Genomic DNA, 19,619 nt, shown 5'->3' on the forward strand with positions numbered 1-19,619 from the left:
AAAAAAAATTGATCTAAACTACTCTTATCAGTGCCTAAGCTCCCTACCATCAATTTCTCCATTGAAGTGTTCATGATCATGTGTTGCAGGTTTTGGTGATTGCATCTATGCCTGAGCCTGACCAAAAGGAAAATGGTATTTGAATTTACTCTCTGAAATTTCTGTTTAACTTGAATTTGGAATTATATGATAGGGAAGACTGGAATTAATTGAACCTTGGTTGTAAGTTTTAACCAAACCAAAGAAGCTGAGGCGAGCAATTTATTGTGTGTAACAGGTGGCCCAAAAGTACAAATGCCTGCCTATATACAGTCTGACTGTAATGGAGCATATCAGATTGTTACTCAGTTGTTCTTGCATGATCATTATGTGTCCTCCTCTGCAGCACTGCTACAAATATCCCATCTTCCTCTTCATGAATTAGTCAACCATAGAAATTAGACTACTGTGTATAACATAGCAGCAATGGCTAAGCTAGCTCTGCCAGGTCCTGTTATTTCTCTCCTGCTTCTGTTCTTCTTCTCGGGTACGGGAGAGATTTGTGTACTCTTAAGCTGCAAAGTTGATGTTTTTTTTTTTTATAACAACTCTAAAGAGCATTCCACATTGTTGTAATTTCTTTCCCCCTTTTCTGCTCTCTCTCTACATTTCACCTATATATGTTCATCAATGGCTTCTTTTTTCTTGTTCTTTTCTTTTTTTGCAGGGGAGATTTTGATGTTGGTGAATGGACAGGTAAGAATTAAAAAGAACAATTCTTAAATGAATTAGCAATTAATTTACATATATACATGGTATTGTAGAAAGCTTGGTGTGTGGCAAAGCCAGCACCACCACAACATGCACTGCAGTCAGCTCTGGACTATGCCTGTAACTATGCGGATTGCAGCCCTACAAAGAAAGGAGGTTCTTGCTATGACCCAGATAGGCCAGTGCACCATGCCTCATTTTCCATGAATGCTTACTACCAGAGGATGGGAAGAAACCAATAGAATTGTCATTTTAACAATACTAGTCTCATTTCCTTGGCAGATCCAAGTAGGCCTTCAATTTCATAATAATAATTTGTACTTTCTTTTTCAGCAAATTAAACATTTTGGTTCTATACCATTTTTGCAGGTTACAATCCCAGCTGCCAATTTGTGAGTGGTATGTGCCTATAACTATAATGAGTTTTGCACATTTTCATATGCAAAAATATTTGTATAACTTTACTTTCACTTTCCCTTTTGAAATTTGTAGGAGGATCAGGACCTCCACTGCCACAGGAAAAGGAGGTAACTCAAATCCAAACAGTATAATTTAAACCAAGATTTCAAATCATCTTAATTATATTAAAATCATTTCAAATGCTTAATTAAACTTAATTAATTACTATTATGCTGTGTTGGGTTTGCAGGATACTTGGTGTGTGCCTAAGCCAGGAACCCCAGACTCTGCATTACTGAACATCATAAACTTCACTTGTGGAATATTAAAAGAATGCAGTGACATACAAGAACATGGTTCATGCTACTGTCCTTTCCATGTCAACCACAATTCCAACCTCCTTCAATATCTCCCACATATTCAATACACCTATGGATCGTAACAATTTCCTCTCTTGATGTCCTGGAAGTCCATGACTTGGAGGATGTCGTGAAGAATGAAAATCGTCCTGCTAAAATGCTTGAGGATGGCTCAATTAGGGATGGCAAAAATCCCCGCGGGGACGGGTCTCCATCAAGTCCCCGACCCAAATGAGGAGAGATTTAGGGGTCAAACGGGTATCGGGTACGGGGATCCCGAACTTGAAAAATCCCCTACTGGTATGGGGAGGGGATGGTATTGGCGTCCCCATCCCCGAACCCGACCCGAAAGTATATATGTTTATATTTAAATAAATAAATATATAATTATAATGTTTTTGTTTAACCCTAAGTTAACCTCCCTTTCCTAATTCTTTCTAATCTTCTTTGGAATTTCATATTGATGTAATTTTGAATAGTTGAGTTGAACTTTCTAGTTAATTTGGAAGTGTTGAATGATAATTTAATATGAAACTTAATGTTAAAATTTATGATAAATATTTTTTATGCAAAAAAAATCGGGGATTCAGGCCGGGTATGGGAATAGTCCCGATGGGAACGGGATGGGATTTCAAACCTATTAAACGGGATGGGTTCGGGACGGGCGGGATGGAGAACGGGGACAGGGATGGTATTGTCATACCCGACCCATTGCCATCCCTAGGCTCAATCAACCCCACATGTGCCAAGGACAAATTAGTGGATAAAAGCAACCGCATCTCCCTCTATCAAAACCCTCCCAATCTCTTGCACTTCAAAGCATACAGAGCTTGGACCCTCCTTGAAAAGAGACTCTCACCACTGTCCAAAACTCACCTACGCACACTCTGTGATCAAATTCGTAGCTCTGAAGAAAAAACCAGAAAAAGCAATGACACAATATTGTTGGGGTCTAAAGGTGGTGCATCGATACAGTTCTTGCTCAAATACCGGCTTCAAAGAAGAATCGCTAGGCAGTAGACTTAAAGAACAAAAGAAAAGAACCAAACTCACCGTGGCACCCAGATCCGCCTAGCGCCGCCTAGCGCCGCCTAGACCCCTAGACCCGCCTAGCGACACCTAGACCCTCCTAGCGCCACCTGCACTACTAGCGCCGCCAACACCGCCTGCAGCCTAGGCCGATTTGTCCTACAGAATCTTGGTCGCTTATGTATGTTCCTATAGAATCTTGTTACGAGTATATACACCTGCAATGAGAGAGAGAGAGAGAGAGAGAGAGAGAGAGAGAGAGAGAGAATTAATATATGTTGACAGATTTTCTTCTCATTTTTTGCTGCCCCTTCTAACAACTTTAAACCCTTACTGTGCAGCAGCCTCCTCCGCACACCCAAAACCCATCGCATCACCATCCCTCCTCCCCACCCTCTCACACTTTGCATAAAACTCCTCGCGCATTTTTCAAAATAGTTGTTGTTAAAATGTTAACTCGCAATCGTACGGGCCAATTAGTAATATAGCAAGACAAGTACGAGGTCGTACCCACGAGGACTGAAAAGTTAAAATTAGTTATGTACTTAGATTACCAAATTCAAGAAAGTAGGAGGTTAAGTCTAAAATAGAATTTAAACAAAGAGTGATTGTAATTGTTGAACAAATGAGGCAAAACGAAATTTCAAACAAAAGCAAAGTGAGCAAATGTAACAAAGAGTGTTTTTGTGGGCTGGAAAAGATTGGGAGACTAGGGCATTGATTCACCATAACAATTCAATTCTAGGTTATAAGGAGTCAAGTGACAAGTCTAATTCGGATTCGAGATTGATTCTAGCTAAAGTGTGATTAGGCCATGGTGTCTGGTCCTAACCTTGTGTTCCTAATTCCCTAACTTGATCATTTGTTGTCTAACCTAAATTAAGCATTAGGAACTCATTAAGCATAGAAGAACAATTTAAACAACCAAGCATGTATCTAATCCCTGTTGTCGAATGTCCATACATACTTTTCTTATTCATAGTTCAATTCGAATCAAAGCATGGTGTCTACTCTTGATTCAAACCAAGATAGCTAATATACAAGTTCTAATGGTGATCAATCATCCAAACAAGCATATTAACTGATAAGCATAATGAATAAGAACATGAATCATGAATCAAACTTGAAACTCAAAACTTCAACTTATAAACCCGTAATATTCATGTTAGGTTACATCGAAGTCCTAGTTATGAATTTAGCTACTCATAATGGAAATGAAACTTAAATGAAATGAGAAAACATAATGAATGTAATAAGAGTGGAAAACCCATTTCTGAAGTTACTTGTGGTGTCCAAGGCTTCTCCAAGTGCTTCTCCACACCTAATGCTGCTCCAAGAGCTTTCTCACATCTAGAGTATGGCAACTAAAGAGGTGATTTGGGATGAGTTTAGGTGAGTGGTGATGGCAGAGAAAGAGGAAATTCGTAGGGAAATGGAAGGAAGGCTTGTTGGAGCTGTTTTGGTGATTTGGGACTGAATGGAGTGTTTGGGGAAGGATGGGAGTGTTAGAGGATGGCTGAAGTGAATTTTAGGCTGAATGGAGTGACTTTTTTTCTGAATGAGTGTGCATCACTCATTTATAGAGTGCAAATTCGTGCTCCCCCTTGGCTGGGTGAAGCACACCCATTCCTAGCTATTCCCATTTGTCCGAGCTGCCCATTAGGTTCCCATGCTGCTGATTTGATGTGTAGCCCATGCCTCTGATTTGATGTGTAGCCCATGCCTCTAGGAATGTCAGCTGCCCATGCCTTCGAGTTTCCATGTTGTCTTGTCAAGACATGACTCAACAATAGCATTGCATTCCTGAGCATGGTGTGCATTTTGATGGGCTCACGGATTGGGGTTGACTTAGTCAATTGATCTATTTGAGTAGTCCATCTTGTAGATCAGACTCTCATCTTTCCAGGCACATATTATATAGGCCAATCAAAGTTGGGAGAAAGACGTTAAGGCCGAAATGAGTTGCCAACCCAGTCTGCTCGTTTTTGCACCATTTTGCATCTTTTCTTATCCAAAGGCACCATTGCTACCTAAGGCTCAATGAACTGAATGATAAACAGAAAAGGGATTAAAAGCACACGTTTGACTCAATAACATAACCAAATCATAAGTTAGAAGGGTACAAAATGATATGCAATTGTGAACTGATCAAATACCCCCAGACCTAGATTTTGCTAGTCCCCGAGCAAAACAAAAGAAAACAAAGTTAAAAACAAAACAAGAAGTTTAACTACACCACTTCTGCGGGTAACTCGTTTGCATTGAGCATATGCAACAAGCCTTTAAACCTCTAGGCATCCCTAGTAGGAGGAGTTGTGTCTCCTGAGGGTTTATGAAACGATACCCATAAACGCTTTACTGACTCTACAAAACAAAAGGTTAGAAAACTAACTTTGAAAACGACTAATGAAAATGAAAGAAAACTTTAATCATACCTCCAACACCAGAGAGTTGCCAAGATAGATGATCAATAAGTGTGTAAAGTGGAAGCTATAGCTCAAAGGCACACGGCTTCAAAGTAAACATACTCAAATCTTGAAGGAAGAACATGCTTCAACTCTAATTCTCACATATAGCACTCAATCACTCAGAACCTATGGTTTTATTCTCTCAAACAAGCATAAGTGAGTATATGAAATAGAAGCAGGATATTTGGTTAGATCTCATGAAGGGAATCAAATACTAAGAATAGAGATACACACATACATACCAGCACCCACGAATACATCCTCAAAGATCAGCTAGGTCTTTCACAAGGTTGTAATGAATGGCTAAAGTTAGGGGAAATGGAAGAGTTGGAAAGAACACAATTAACTTAAGAACATACCAAGGTTGCATTCTTCATTGATCTGCAAGGTATCATTGATTTAGAATGATATGGCTGCAACTTCATAGCATCATCTGGCATAGACCTTATATTTCACATTTAGATCAAATCGAAACACTTTCTCCGAAACACTTTCTCTTTATCTTTCTTATTTGCTGACTTGATCTACTTCTTCTTTAACTTCATTGCACAGATTCACACCAATTTACGTTTAGGCATGTGGCAGCAACTTCCTTGCTTCAAACTTTATCTTGGCACACCTTGGTATATTTCTAAGCTATAGGGTATGGCTATAATAGGTTAAATATCTCAGATTGAGATACAAGGTTAGGGGAATTATGAGGGTGATAGAAGAAAAAGGCTTGAAGTGTTTGGCTGCAAGAGAGCTGATGGAACACACGAATGGGTAGGGTGAAAAGAAAGTGAGAATGGTTATACACACATAGCCTAGCATCACTTCAATGAGTTCATTCATGAATGAGAGCACCTGATATCTGCAAAGAGAATCATCCTTAGTATTCAATCAAAATGGAACAATGAGATCATTTAGAGTGAATTGAAGAAAATAAGTAGAGATGAGGAATAGAAACACTTTAAACCCTCTCAAGAATGCAATTAGGCTCGAAATAGCTCACTAGGGTAGTCTCCACTATTCTCCTTCAATAATCTGAGCATGGTACCTTAGCCACTGAATTCTAAGAGCAAAAGCTTTGTGAAGTGTAAAATTTCTGATATGAAAATCTCAATGGCAGCTCCATAGCATTGATTGTATGAAATTCAAAAAAAAAATAAAAATAATAAAACAGTGACAAGCGGACGAAAATTGTAAACACAAATGAACAAAATTGAAAACCTCCCTGACTGAATTGAACATTGTCCTCAATGTTAAAGCATAACAAAGATGAGTGAGAACATGTAAATAATAAGGGGAAAGTTTAAGACCAAGGATTAGAGAAACTCCCTCTTGATGCGATTAGGTCGACTACCAAGCACCTTATTCTTCAACACATGGGTTGCCTCCCAAGAAGCGCCTTAGTTAATGTCTTGGCAAGACATTATGCGATTAGCTAACTTGATTGTACGAATGGAAGATGATCCACCACATGACCAGTTTGAATTCCAACTGACACTCCCTCATAGAATGGCTTTAAACGTTGTCCATTTACTTTGAAAGTCGAGCCATCTTTAGGGTTTTGAATCTCCACAGCTCCATAGGGAGAAACATTGACCACGGTGAATGGGCCAAGCCACCTAGACTTCAATTTTCCTGGAAAGAGACGCAAACGTGAGTTAAACAAAAGAACTGACATACCTTTGGTGAACTCTTTCCGTTGAATGTTCCTGTCATGGTAACTCTTGGTTCGTTCTTTGTAAAGCCTTGCATTCTCATAGGACTCATGTCTAATTTCTTCCAATTCATTGAGCTGAAACTTTCTAACATGGCCGGCCTTGTCCAGATCAAAATTCAACTTCTTGATGGCCCAAAAAGCATTGTGTTCAAGCTCCATTGGCAAGTGACAGGCCTTCCCAAACACAAGACGATAAGGGCTCATTCCGATGGGAGTCTTATATGCAGTCCTATAAGCCCATAATGCATCATTGAGCTTGGCAGCCCAATCTTTCCTTGTACTATTCACCACCTTCTCTAGGATCTGCTTAATTTCTCTGTTGCTTATTTCTACTTGACCAGAAGTTTGAGGATGATATGGTGTAGAGACTCGGTGGGTGATGTTGTACTTTTTCATGAGTGCTTCAAATGGTTTGTTGCAGTAGTGGCTGCCTCCATCACTAATGACAGCCCTTGGAGTACCAAACCTTGTGAGAATATTGTCCCTTAAGAACTTCAGCACCACCTTATGATCATTGGCTTTGGTGGCTATGGCTTCCACCCATTTAGACACATAATCAACAGCAACAAGTATGTAGGTATAACCAAAGGAAGACGGGAATGGTCCCATGAAATCAATACCCCATACATCGAAGAGTTCCACAAAGAGTATGTTCTTCAATGGCATTTCGTTCCTGCGGCTTATGTTTCCCATCCTTTGACACCTGTCACACTTAACACAAAAATTAAATGCATCTTTGAATAGAGTAGGCCAAAAGAAACCTGATTGCAAAATTTTAAGTGCTGTTTTCTTAGCTCCAAAGTGGCCTCCACAAGCCAATTCGTGGCTATGCCTAAGGATGCTTTCTTGTTCTTCTTCTGGAACACATCTTCTAATGAGTTGATCAGGCAATGCTTGAATAAGAAAGGTTCATCCCAGACATAATGTTTCACCATGGAAAAGAACTTCTTTTGTCCCGATAAGTTAGATCATTTCTAAGAACACCACAAGTAAGATAATTAACAAAATCAGCATACCATGGCTCTTTGACTTGGGCAACAAATAGTTGTTCATCCGGGAAAGTCTCATTCAAGGGTAGTACGCTTCTCCTTGCTCTTCAATCACAATTCTGCTCAAATGGTCAGCCACCACATTTTCACATCCCTTCTTGTCTCGAATCTCCAAATTGAACTCTTGCAGCAAGAGAATCCATCCGATCAAGCGTGGTTTGGCGTCCTTCTTAGTGAGCAAGTATCTAAGAGCAAGATGGTCAGAATAAACAATTACTTTAGAACCAACAAGGTAAGAACGAAATTTTTCTAAAGCAAACACCACACAAGCAACTCCTTCTCATTGTGGAGTAATTGAGTTGGGCATCACTCAAGGTCCGGCTCGCATAATGAATCACATGGGGAAGCTTGTTCTTCTTTTGACCTAGAACTGCACCAATAGCAAAGTCAGAGGCATCACACATTATTTCAAATGGTAAAGACCAACTGAGCTATGATAATAGGGGCTGAAGTTAGCTCTTTCTTCAAGGTCGTAAAAGCTTCCATGCAAGTTTCGTCAAACTCAAAAACAGCATCCTTAGCAAGGAGATTACACAATGGTCTTGAAATGCTCGAAAAATTTTTGATGAACCTTCTATAGAATCCGGCATGGCCCTGAAAGCTTCTAACTCTTTTAACAGAGGAAGGGTGGTAGATTTGAGATGATATTTATCTTGGCTTTGTCCACTTCAATTCCCTTACTTGAAACAACGTGGCCTAGCACAATTCCTTGTCTTACCATGAAGTGACACTTCTCCCAATTCAAAATCAGATTTGTTTCCTGACATCTTTTAAGCACTAGAGACAAGTGGTGAAGACAATCATCAAAAGATGAACCAAAAACTGAAAAATCATCCATAAATACCTCCATGAATCGTTCCACCATATCAGAAAAGATTGCCATCATGCATCTTTGGAAAGTTGCTGGAGCATTGCACAAACCAAATGGCATCCTTCTATAAGCAAATGTACCGAATGGGCATGTGAACGTGGTTTTCTCCTGGTCTTCCTGAGCAATGGGAATTTGATTATACCTGAAAATCCATCAAGAAAAATAGTAAGCATGGCGGATAAACGGTCAAGCATTTGATCAATGAAAGGCAAGGGAAAATGATCTTTTCTTGTGGATGTGTTCAACTTCCTGTAATCGATGCAAACTCTCCAACCAAAGTGATAGTTCGTGTTGGAACTAGCTCATTCTTCTCATTCTTTACAACGGTGATTCCGGACTTCTTTGGAACAACTTGCACAGGACTCACCCACTTAGAATCTGAAATTGGGTAGATGATTCCCACATCAAGTAGCTTTAAAACTTCAGCCCTAACCACCTCTTTCATGTTGGGATTTAGCCTTCTTTGTGCATCACGAGATGGTTTGCTGTCTTCTTCCATTAAAATTCGGTGCATGCACATGCTTGACTAATTCCTTTGATGTCGCTATGGTCCATCCAAGGGCTGTTTTATGCTCTTCGTAACTTCAATTAAGTCCTCTTCATGTGAGGTGAGACCTGCAGCAATTATAACAGGGAGAGTTTCATTAGCACCCAAATAAGTGTGTTTAAGATGATTGGGTAGAGGTTTAAGTTCTAGCTTTGGTGGGGTAATAATGGATGGCTCCAATTTTGTGGAGGATGGTCCAAGAGGCTCGAGCGGTGGCCTAAAGGATGGTGGGTATGGCTGAAACACTTCTAAGGCAGCCATCACCTCTTGGAACTCGATTCATAGAGATCTTCCTCTTCTTGTGTTAGGACCGCTTCTAGAGCATCATTAGACTTTTTCTGCATAATTTTAGAAGAAACCTCATGATCCACAACATCAATTGAAAAACAAGTATCAAGAGTGATAGAAGGTTGAGAGAGAGCATCAAACACTTTAAATTCAACAGTTTCACCCAAAACAGTCATGGAGAGGGTGCCATCTTTCACTTTGATGATTGTGTCTGCAGTGGCCATGAATGGTCGCCCGAGGAGAATGGGATCAACGCGGTTTCCATATGGGTTATCCTCCATATCCATCACTACAAAATCAGCCGGAAGAATGAGTGTATTAACTTGAACTAAAATATCTTCTACAATACCTTTAGGATATTTGATAGAATGATCAGCTAGTTCAAGACGCAATTGAGGTTTTCTTTATCCCTTCTAAGCCAAGCTCCTGATAAACTGAATATGGCATTACATTGATGCTTGCTCCCAAGTCCAACATGGCTCTTCCAACCGTCTTATCTCCGATGTTAATGGGAATGTCAAAGCTGCCAGGATCTTCTAGTTTTGGTGGAAGCTTCCTTTGCAACACAGCACTCACATTCTTGTTGAGCTTTACTTCTTCACTTGGAGCAAGATTAAGCTTGTGAGTCATCAAGTGCTTGATGAACTTTCCATATGCAGGAATCTGTTTAACAACATCAAGCAAGGGCAAATTGATATTAACTTTACTCAAAATATCATAAATCTCTTTAAAAGCCTTATCTTGATTTGCCTTCTTCAAACGGCCTGGAAATGGAATCGGTGGAATATATGGAGGAGGTGGGATGTATCTATCTTGACGAAGATGCGATGGCACAAATTTGTCATCTCTTTTATGCAATTGAAATGGATTGGGTTCCGAGAATCGATTTGGCCTTAGGAGCAGATTGGGATGTTTTGGGTTGTTCTCCATCCATAGCTGTGGTTTCCTCTTCATCTTCATCCTCTACAACCACAACATCATTTGATAGATCAGAACCAACTTTGTTATCAACAATCTTACCTGATCTGAGCACATGAACGGCCTTGGCTTCTTGGTTTTTTGGATTGATCACGGTTTGGCTTGGCCATTTCTGTGTTCTCTTTGAGCTATTTCGTAGCTATCTGGCCTAATTGGACTTCCAACTTGGAGATGGCAGCTTGTGTAGTTTGCTGGAAATTGGATTGGTTGATTGCCATTTGCTTCACTATATCCTCCAACGATGATGATTGTTGTGGCCTTTGGAGTGAAGGGGGATTCGCTTGATTATGTGTATTCCTCCATGAAAAGTTTGGATGATTCCTCCAACCTGGATTATAACTTTGAGAATATGGATCATTTATTGGACCTCGGTTGTAGGAATTCACCAACTTAGCTTGCTCTTGCACAAATTCTGGATATGCAGCCCCAAGGGGACAAGAAATGGTAGGATGATCATGAGTTTCACAGATGCTACACACTTCCTTTGAAGGGATTCTTGAGTTCAATGCAAGGAGGGCATCAAGCTTTTGTTCCAATTTGGAAATCTGCACACTGGAAGAATCATTAGAACCACCAGCAATACGTTTACCTCTTGTATCGGTGTGTTGGGTCTCCATTGCTATCTCCTCAAAGAGTTCATATGTTTCTTCTGGAGTCTTAGTCTTATAAGAACCACCTGCAAAATTAGTGACAATATTATGGCTAGAGGGGGTTAGTCCTTTATAAAACATACGCATCTGAAGCTTCAATGGAATCCCATGATGAGGACATTGATTGAGCAGCCCATTGAATCTCTCCCATGCTTCACAAAATGACTCATCATCTTGTTGTGCAAATAGTAAGATCTTGTCCCTAAGCATGTCGGTTTTTTGCGTGGAGAAGTATTTCTCTAAGAACTTCTTTTGAATGGCTCCCCAAGTCGTGAGTGAACTAGGCTTCAAAGAATTCAACCAATATTTCGCCTTGTCTTTCAAAGTGTAAGGAAACACTCTCATTCGAAGTTGATCTTCCGTCACACCTGTCAAGGGAAAAGAGCTCACAGCATTAAAAATATCCTTTATATGGGTTAATGGATCTTCATTAGGTAAACCATAAAAGGAAGGCAACATATTAAGATGAGAAGATTTAAGCTCATAGTTTCGAGCTGCGGTGGGCAGCAAGATGCTTGAAGGGGATGCTGGAATTGTTGGGATATCAAGGTCTCCCATGAACTCATTGGCAGCCATCTCTTCTTCTTCTTCTTGGTCTGAACTTGATTCCAATTTGAAGGTGAAGAACCTGGGAGGTCAGTGTGGATAGCAAGACCTTCAAATGTGGCAATGGCTTGCTCTTTCGCAGTAGCCAACTCTCTTTCTAGACGATTCTGAATTTCAGAGATCACCCGGTTTGGTTGCAAAGAGGGTCTTGTGTTCAAAGATCTCGAACGTTGGAATGAAGACCTCACTTGTTCGAGTAAGGGATTTCTAGACATAAACTACCTGAAACAGAAAATAACTTGAGTTAATTAGTACTACTAAAAGAATAGGGTAACCTTGGGCACATAACCAGGGAAGAACTTTCATTCAATCCCCGGCAACGGCGCCAAAATTTGTTGTTAAAATGTTAACTCGCAATCGTACGGGCCAATTAGTAATATAGCAAGACAAGTACGAGGTCGTACCCACGAGGACTGAAAAGTTAAAATTAGTTATGTACTTAGATTACCAAATTCAAGAAAGTAGGAGGTTAAGTCTAAAATAGAATTTAAACAAAGAGTGATTGTAATTGTTGAACAAATGAGGCAAAACGAAATTTCAAACAAAAGCAAAGTGAGCAAATGTAACAAAGAGTGTTTTTGTGGGCTGGAAAACAGATTGGGAGACTAGGGCATTCGATTCACCATAACAATTCAATTCTAGGTTATAAGGAGTCAAGTGACAAGTCTAATTCGGATTCAAAGATTGATTCTAGCTAAAGTGTGATTAGGCCATGGTGTCTGGTCCTAACCTTGTGTTCCTAATTCCCTAACTTGATCATTTGTTGTCTAACCTAAATTAAGCATTAGGAACTCATTAAGCATAGAAGAACAATTTAAACAACCAAGCATGTATCTAATCCCTGTTGTCGAATGTCCATACATACTTTTCTTATTCATAGTTCAATTCGAATCAAAGCATGGTGTCTACTCTTGATTCAAACCAAGATAGCTAATATACAAGTTCTAATGGTGATCAATCATCCAAACAAGCATATTAACTGATAAGCATAATGAATAAGAACATGAATCATGAATCAAACTTGAAACTCAAAACTTCAACTTATAAACCCGAATATTCATGTTAGGTTACATCGAAGTCCTAGTTATGAATTTAGCTACTCATAATGGAAATGAAACTTAAACAGAAATGAGAAAACATAATGAATGTAATAAGAGTGGAAAAACCCATTTCTGAAGTTACTTGTGGTGTCCAAGGCTTCTCCAAGTGCTTCTCCACACCTAATGCTGCTCCAAGAGCTTTCTCACATCTAGAGTATGGCAACTAAAGAGGTGATTTGGGATGAGTTTAGGTGAGTGGTGATGGCAGAGAAAGAGGAAATTCGTAGGGAAATGGAAGGAAGGCTTGTTGGAGCTGTTTTGGTGATTTGGGATTTGAATGGAGTGTTTGGGGAAGGATGGGAGTGTTAGAGGATGGCTGAAGTGAATTTTAGGCTGAATGGAGTGACTTTTTCTGAATGAGTGTGCATCACTCATTTATAGAGTGCAAATTCGTGCTCCCCCTTTGGCTGGTGAAGCACACCCATTCCTAGCTATTCCCATTTGTCTGAGCTGCCCATTAGGTTCCCATGCTGCTGATTTGATGTGTAGCCCATGCCTCTGATTTGATGTGTAGCCCATGCCTCTAGGAATGTCAGCTGCCCATGCCTTCTGAGTTTCCATGTTGTCTTGTCAGCACATGACTCAACAGCTAGCTTGCATTCCTGAGCATGGTGTGCATTTTGATGGGCTCACGGATTGGGGTTGACTTAGTCAATTGATCTATTTGAGTAGTCCATCTTGTAGATCAGACTCTCATCTTTCCAGGCACATATTATATAGGCCAATCAAAGTTGGGAGAAAGACGTTAAGGCCGAAATGAGTTGCCAACCCAGTCTGCTCGTTTTTGCACCATTTTGCATCTTTTCTTATCCAAAGGCACCATTACTACCTAAGGCTCAATGAACTGAATGATAAACAGAAAAGGGATTAAAAGCACACGTTTGACTCAATAACATAACCAAATCATAAGTTAGAAGGGTACAAAATGATATGCAATTGTGAACTGATCAATAGTATAGCCTCGGGCATTTTTATAAAATAAAAAAAAAGGGTATCGTTGCGGCTATACTTGTTTTCACATGTGGTGCTCTGGCTAGGAGGTCCCTTTTTAAAATTTATAAATAGTATAGCCGTCCGGCTATACACGGGCATTTTATAAAAAATTAGTATAGCCGCAGCGACACTGGTTTTCACAGGTTGGCCATCAAGGCTCTAGGCGGGTCCCTTTTTTGTTTATAAATAGTATAGCCGCTCGGGATTTTCTTTTTTCCAAAATAGTATAGCCGGTCGGCTTTACGCAAGTTTTTAATTTTTTTTTTTAATGATCTAAACTACTCTTATCAGCGCCTAAGCTCCCTACCATCAATTTCTCCATTGAAGTGTTCATGATCATGTGTTGAAGGTTTTGGTGATTGCATCTATGCCTGAGTCTGACCAAAAGGAAAATGGTATTTGAATTTACTCATGAATGGGATGGACCCGTTGTGGGAATTTACTATGATTAAAACCAACTTGATCGTTCTGTAAGAATACAAATCTAATTCTAATTCAAGAAACCTCAACTGGTGCAACAGAAAAAGGGAAAAGTTAGATGTCTTCAAAAAGGAAGAAAAGTTTGGATGTCATCACATCTCTTTCCACCAACCCTCCAAATTTTCTCAGGATCCAAGGGTGACAGTTACAACCTTCCAAAAATAAAATAATGGAGAATTCTTCTGACCAAAGAAAGCTCGAGCCCAGGCAAAGAAAAGTGTTACACTTGAATTTGGAATTATATGATATTGAAGACTGGAATTAATTGGACCTTGGTTGTAAGTTATAACCAAACCAAAGAAGCTGAGGCAAGCAATTTATTGTGTGTAACAGGTACAAATGCCAGCCTATATACCATCTGACTGTAATGGAGCATATCAGATTGTTACTCAGTTGTTCTTGCATGATCATTATGTGTCCTCCTCTGCAGCACTTCTACAAAGATCCCATCTTCCTCTTCATGAATTAGTCAACCATAGAAATTAGACTACTTTGTATAACATACCAGCAATGGCTAAGCTAGCTCTGCCAGGTCCTGTTATTTCTCTCCTGCTTCTGTTCTTCTTCTCGAGTACGGTAGAGATTCGTGGACTCTTTATTTGCAAAGTTGATGTTTTTTTTTTCAACATCTCTATAGAGCATTCCACATTGTTGTAATTTGTTTCCCCCTTTTCTGCTCTCTCTCTACATTTTCACCTATGTTCATCCATGGCTTTTTTTTTTCTTTTTTTGTTTTTTTGCAGGGGAGATTTCGATGGTGGTGAATGGACAGGTAATAATTAAAAAGAACAATTCTTAAATGAATTAGCAATTAATTTACATATATACATGATGTTGTAGAAAGATTGGTGTGTGGCAAAGCCTGCAGCACCACAACAAGCACTGCAGTCAGCTCTGGACGATGCCTGTAACTATGCAGATTGCAGCCCTACAAAGAAAGGAGGTTCCTGCTATGACCCGGATAGGCCAGTGCACCATGCCTCATTTGCCATGAATGCTTACTACCAGAAGATGGGAAGAAACCAATGGAATTGTCATTTTAACAATACTAGTCTCATTTCCTTGGCAGATACAAGTAGGCCTTCAATTTCATAATAATAATTTGTTTCAAAACTTCAGACTTTCTTTTTCAGCAAATTAAACATTTTGGTTCTATACCATTTTTGCAGGTTACAATCCCTGCTGCCAATTTGTGAGTGGTACGTGCCTATAACTATAATAATTTTTGCACATTTTCATATGCAAAAATATTTATATAACTTTACTTTCACTTTCCCTTTTGAAATTTGTAGGAGGATCAGGACCTCCACTGCCACAGGAAAAGGAGGTAACTCAAATCCAAACAGTACAATTTAAACCAAGATTTCAAATCATCTTAATTATATCAAAATCATTTCAAATGCTTAATTAAACTTAATTAATTACTATTATGCTGTGTTGGGTTTGCAGGATACTTGGTGTGTGCCTAAGCCAGGAACCCCATACTCTGCATTACAGAACATCATAAACTTCACTTGTGGAATATTAAAAGAATGCAGTGAAATACAAGAACACAGTTCATGCTACTTTCCAAATACCCTCATAAACCATCCCTGATTTGCCATGAATCTTTACTATAAGACCGATGGACGCTACAATTGTGATTTCAATGGCGTTGGCCTTATCGTTGTCACTAATCCAAGTAAGCCAACTTGTTTGATATAATGCACTGCAAAATCTTATGTTTTCTTAACATGAATTTAGCAAACAAAGTGTGCTTATTCTTGTACATGTTGCACGGTTTGGTGATTGTATCTATGTCTGAGTCTGCCCAGAAGGAAATTGGAAACTGTACTTTGGTGATGCATCAGAATAATAAGTTTATTGTAATGTAATTTCCATCTGATGGATGATGAAGAAGGTCCATATATACTCATACTTGGACTCCAAAACGGATTAAATATTAATGTTTTGATTGGGATGTTAAAAAGGTTAACAAGTCAAGCTTAGCAAATGAAAATTTGTGATCACTCTTACGATAAGTTTGTCACAATTTTAAGAGAGTTCGACATTGTGGTGCATCGATCAATTCAACATTGGCGGACCTACTCGAGGCCAATTGTGGACATCTGCCCACATCTTATTGAATTTGTTAAGCTTTGGATGCTAAATTTATACATCAAACTAGGTTAAGAGTACTACTTATTAACAACTTCAGCCCTCACAGAATTCCACTTAACCCACTAAATAACAATAATTAGTTTGTGCAATTAAATCACAACCACGCTTCTACTAAACAAAATATTGAGTATGTGACGGTCGATTAACTCGTTTTATTCTCTACAATAGAGATGATTTTTTTTAAAAAAGTTTAATATGTTGGTCATTTCTCTTGAGTTGTACCAAGTCCAGTTGAATTTATGTTCTGGTAATATACAACTCATCCGACCGTTGTTTCTCTGTGGGTAAAGTGTGATACAAAGTATATATTATATATAGGCCTTGCAACTTCTGTCAATTCATGAAAGGAGTGGGTATGTGGTTAGAATTAATATATGTTGACAGATTTTCTTCTCATTAGTCATTGACTCATTGCTGAGAGAATTATCTCAGATGAAAATGGAAGTATATTAAGCTCCATTATACTTACAGAGTTAAGGTTGAAATTGGAGCTCTATGTATGCAAAACATTACACTGGTACAGGATCTTGTTCGAGGATTTCCTTTCCTGTAATTCCATCTTTCAAAGTTTTAAAGTAAACATTGTAGTCCTTCTCGGGGGGTGGATTTTGAGGGTCCACTGTAAATGGCTCACTAAATGGCACAACACTTGAGGGACATAAGTCGGGCTGTGACCTCAAATGTCTTGCCAGATGCATAGGGGCTTTCCAACGCAGCAACACAAATCTGAGCAACCTCCCATCCGAAGAGAACGACAATCAAGCCAAGAATCCCACTATCTCAAGTCAACCTCCCTTCACAACGTTATTGGTACAATTTATGTACAAATCCCTGTAATCATGTATTTTCCTCTTTTGTTATAGTTGACCACCGCTAGAATCCTGTATATATGGTGTATGTCAACATGAATCAAAGTATCGAGTGATTCAACCCAAACTTCTCTCTTGTCTATTTTTCTACATGGTGTCAGAGCTCTACAGGGACTAACGCTCAAGACTCGATCCAACAGTTCCTATGGCCATCGATGAAGGCTCGCCTATCCCTTCTTCTGTCAATTCTCAAACCTCTCAAAATTCTATCCTTTCCATGTCAGCCACAATTCCGACCTCCTTCAATATCTCCCACATATTCAATACACCTATGGATCGTAACAATTTCCTCTCTTGGAGATGGCAATTTCCTCTCTTGATGTCCTGGAAATCCACGACTTTGAGGATGTCGTGAAGAATGAAAACCGTCCTGCTAAAAGGCTTGAGGATGGCTCAATCAACCCCACCCATGCCAAGGACAAATTAGTTCTCAGCTGGATAAAAGCAACCGCATCTCCCTCTATCAAAACCCTCCTAATCTCTTGCACTTCAAAGCATACGAAGCTTGGACCCTCCTTGAAAAGAGACTCTCACTACTGTCCAAAACTCACCTACGCACACTCTGTGATCAAATTCGTAGCATGAAGAAAGAACCAGAAAAAACAATGACACAATATTGTTGGGTTCAAAAGGTTGTGCATCGATACGGTTCTTGCTCGAAATATCGGCTTCAAAGAAGAATCGCTAGGCAGAGGCTTAAAGAACAAAAGAAAAGAACCAGACCCACCCGGCACCCAGATCCGCCTTGACCCGCCTAGCTCCACCTAGACCCGCCTAGCGCCGCCTAGACCGCCAGACCGCTTAGCGCCTCCCGGACCGCCTAGACCCGCTTAGCGCCCGAGACGCCTAGCGCCGTGCACCCATTTTAAGTCATGTAGATTTGTCCTACGTGAACTTTATAATCTTGGTCGTAAACTATGTACGTTCTGTAGAAGCCTCTCGCTTTTCATCGCTACAGTATATACACCGAGAGAGAGAGAGAGAGAGAGAGAGAGAATTAATATATGTTGACAGATTTTCTTCTCATTTTTTGCTGCCCCTTCTAACAACTTTAAACCCTTGCTGCGCAGCAGCCTCCTCCGCCCACCCAAAAACAATGGCATCACCATCCCTCCTCCCCACCCTCTCACACCTTTGCATAAAACTCCATCGGGTCCCTTTCTTAAATTTATAAATAGTATAGCCATTCGGCTATACAAAGCCGGGCGGCTATACTTTTTTTCCCTTAGTATAGCCGATCGGCTTTACGCAAGTATTTTTTTTTTTTAATGATCCAAACTACTCGAATCAGTGCCTAAGCTCCCTACCATCAATTTCTCCATTGAAGTGTTCATGATCATGTGTTGTAGGTTTTGGTGATTGCATCTATGCCTGAGTCAGACTGAAAAGGAAAATGGTATTTGAATTTACTCATGAATGGAGAATTCATGAAAGCTCAAGCCCAGACAAAGAAAAGTCTTACACTCTCTGAGATTTCTGTTTCTTGAATTTGGAATTATATGATTGGGAAGACTGGAATTAATTGAATGGGGAATTCATGATCGTTCTGTAAGAATACAAATCTAATTCTAATGCAAGAAACCTCAACTGGTGCAACAGAAAAAGGAGGTTCTTGGCAGATCCAAGTAGGCCTTCAATTTCATAATAATAATTTGTTTCAAAAGTTCAGACTTTTTTTTCAGCAAATTAAACATTTTGGTTCTACACCATTTTTGCAGGTTACAATCCCTGCTGCCAATTTGTGAGTGGTATGTGTCTATAACTATAATGAGTTTTGCACATTTTCATGTGCAAAAATATTTGTATAACTTTAGTTTCCCTTTTGAAATTTGTAGGAGGATCAGGACCTCCACTGCCACAGGAAAAGGAGGTAACTCAAATCCAAACAGTATAATTTAAACCAAGATTTCAAATCATCTTAATTATATCAAAATCATTTCAAATGCTTAATTAAACTTAATTAGTTACTATTTTGCTGTGTTGGGTTTGCAGGATACTTGGTGTGTGCCTAAGCCAGAACCCCATACTCTGCATTAACATCATAAACTTCACTTGTGGAATATTAAAAGAATGCAGTGAAATACAAGAGCATGGTTCATGCTACTTTCCAAATACCCTCATAAACCATGCCTCATTTGCCATGAATCTTTCCTATAAGACCGATGGACGCTACAATTGTGATTTCAATGGCGTTGGCCTTATCGTTGTCACTAATCCAAGTAAGCCATTTTGTTTGATATAATGCACTGCAAAATCTTATGTTTTCTTAACATGAATTTAGCAAACATGAATTTGGTGATTGTATCTATGTCTGA

General features: G+C 39.4%; 1 non-coding gene and 2 pseudogenes across 1 annotated transcript; 2 read left to right on the forward strand and 1 right to left on the reverse strand.

The window, feature by feature from the left end:
- Positions 1 to 465: 465 nt before the first annotated feature.
- On the forward strand, positions 466 to 19,619 carry LOC148918485 (uncharacterized; annotated as a pseudogene).
- LOC148918486 (uncharacterized) lies at positions 9,441 to 12,741 on the reverse strand (annotated as a pseudogene).
- Positions 11,200 to 11,306, forward strand: LOC148918487 (small nucleolar RNA R71). The gene has a single exon (XR_016125725.1). It is a non-coding gene; the product is annotated as a small nucleolar RNA R71 (small nucleolar RNA).

Source organism: Prunus mume, linkage group LG3, assembly GCF_029339155.1.
Source record: "Prunus mume cultivar Tortuosa linkage group LG3, ASM2933915v1, whole genome shotgun sequence".
NCBI classification, from domain to species: domain Eukaryota; kingdom Viridiplantae; phylum Streptophyta; class Magnoliopsida; order Rosales; family Rosaceae; genus Prunus; species Prunus mume.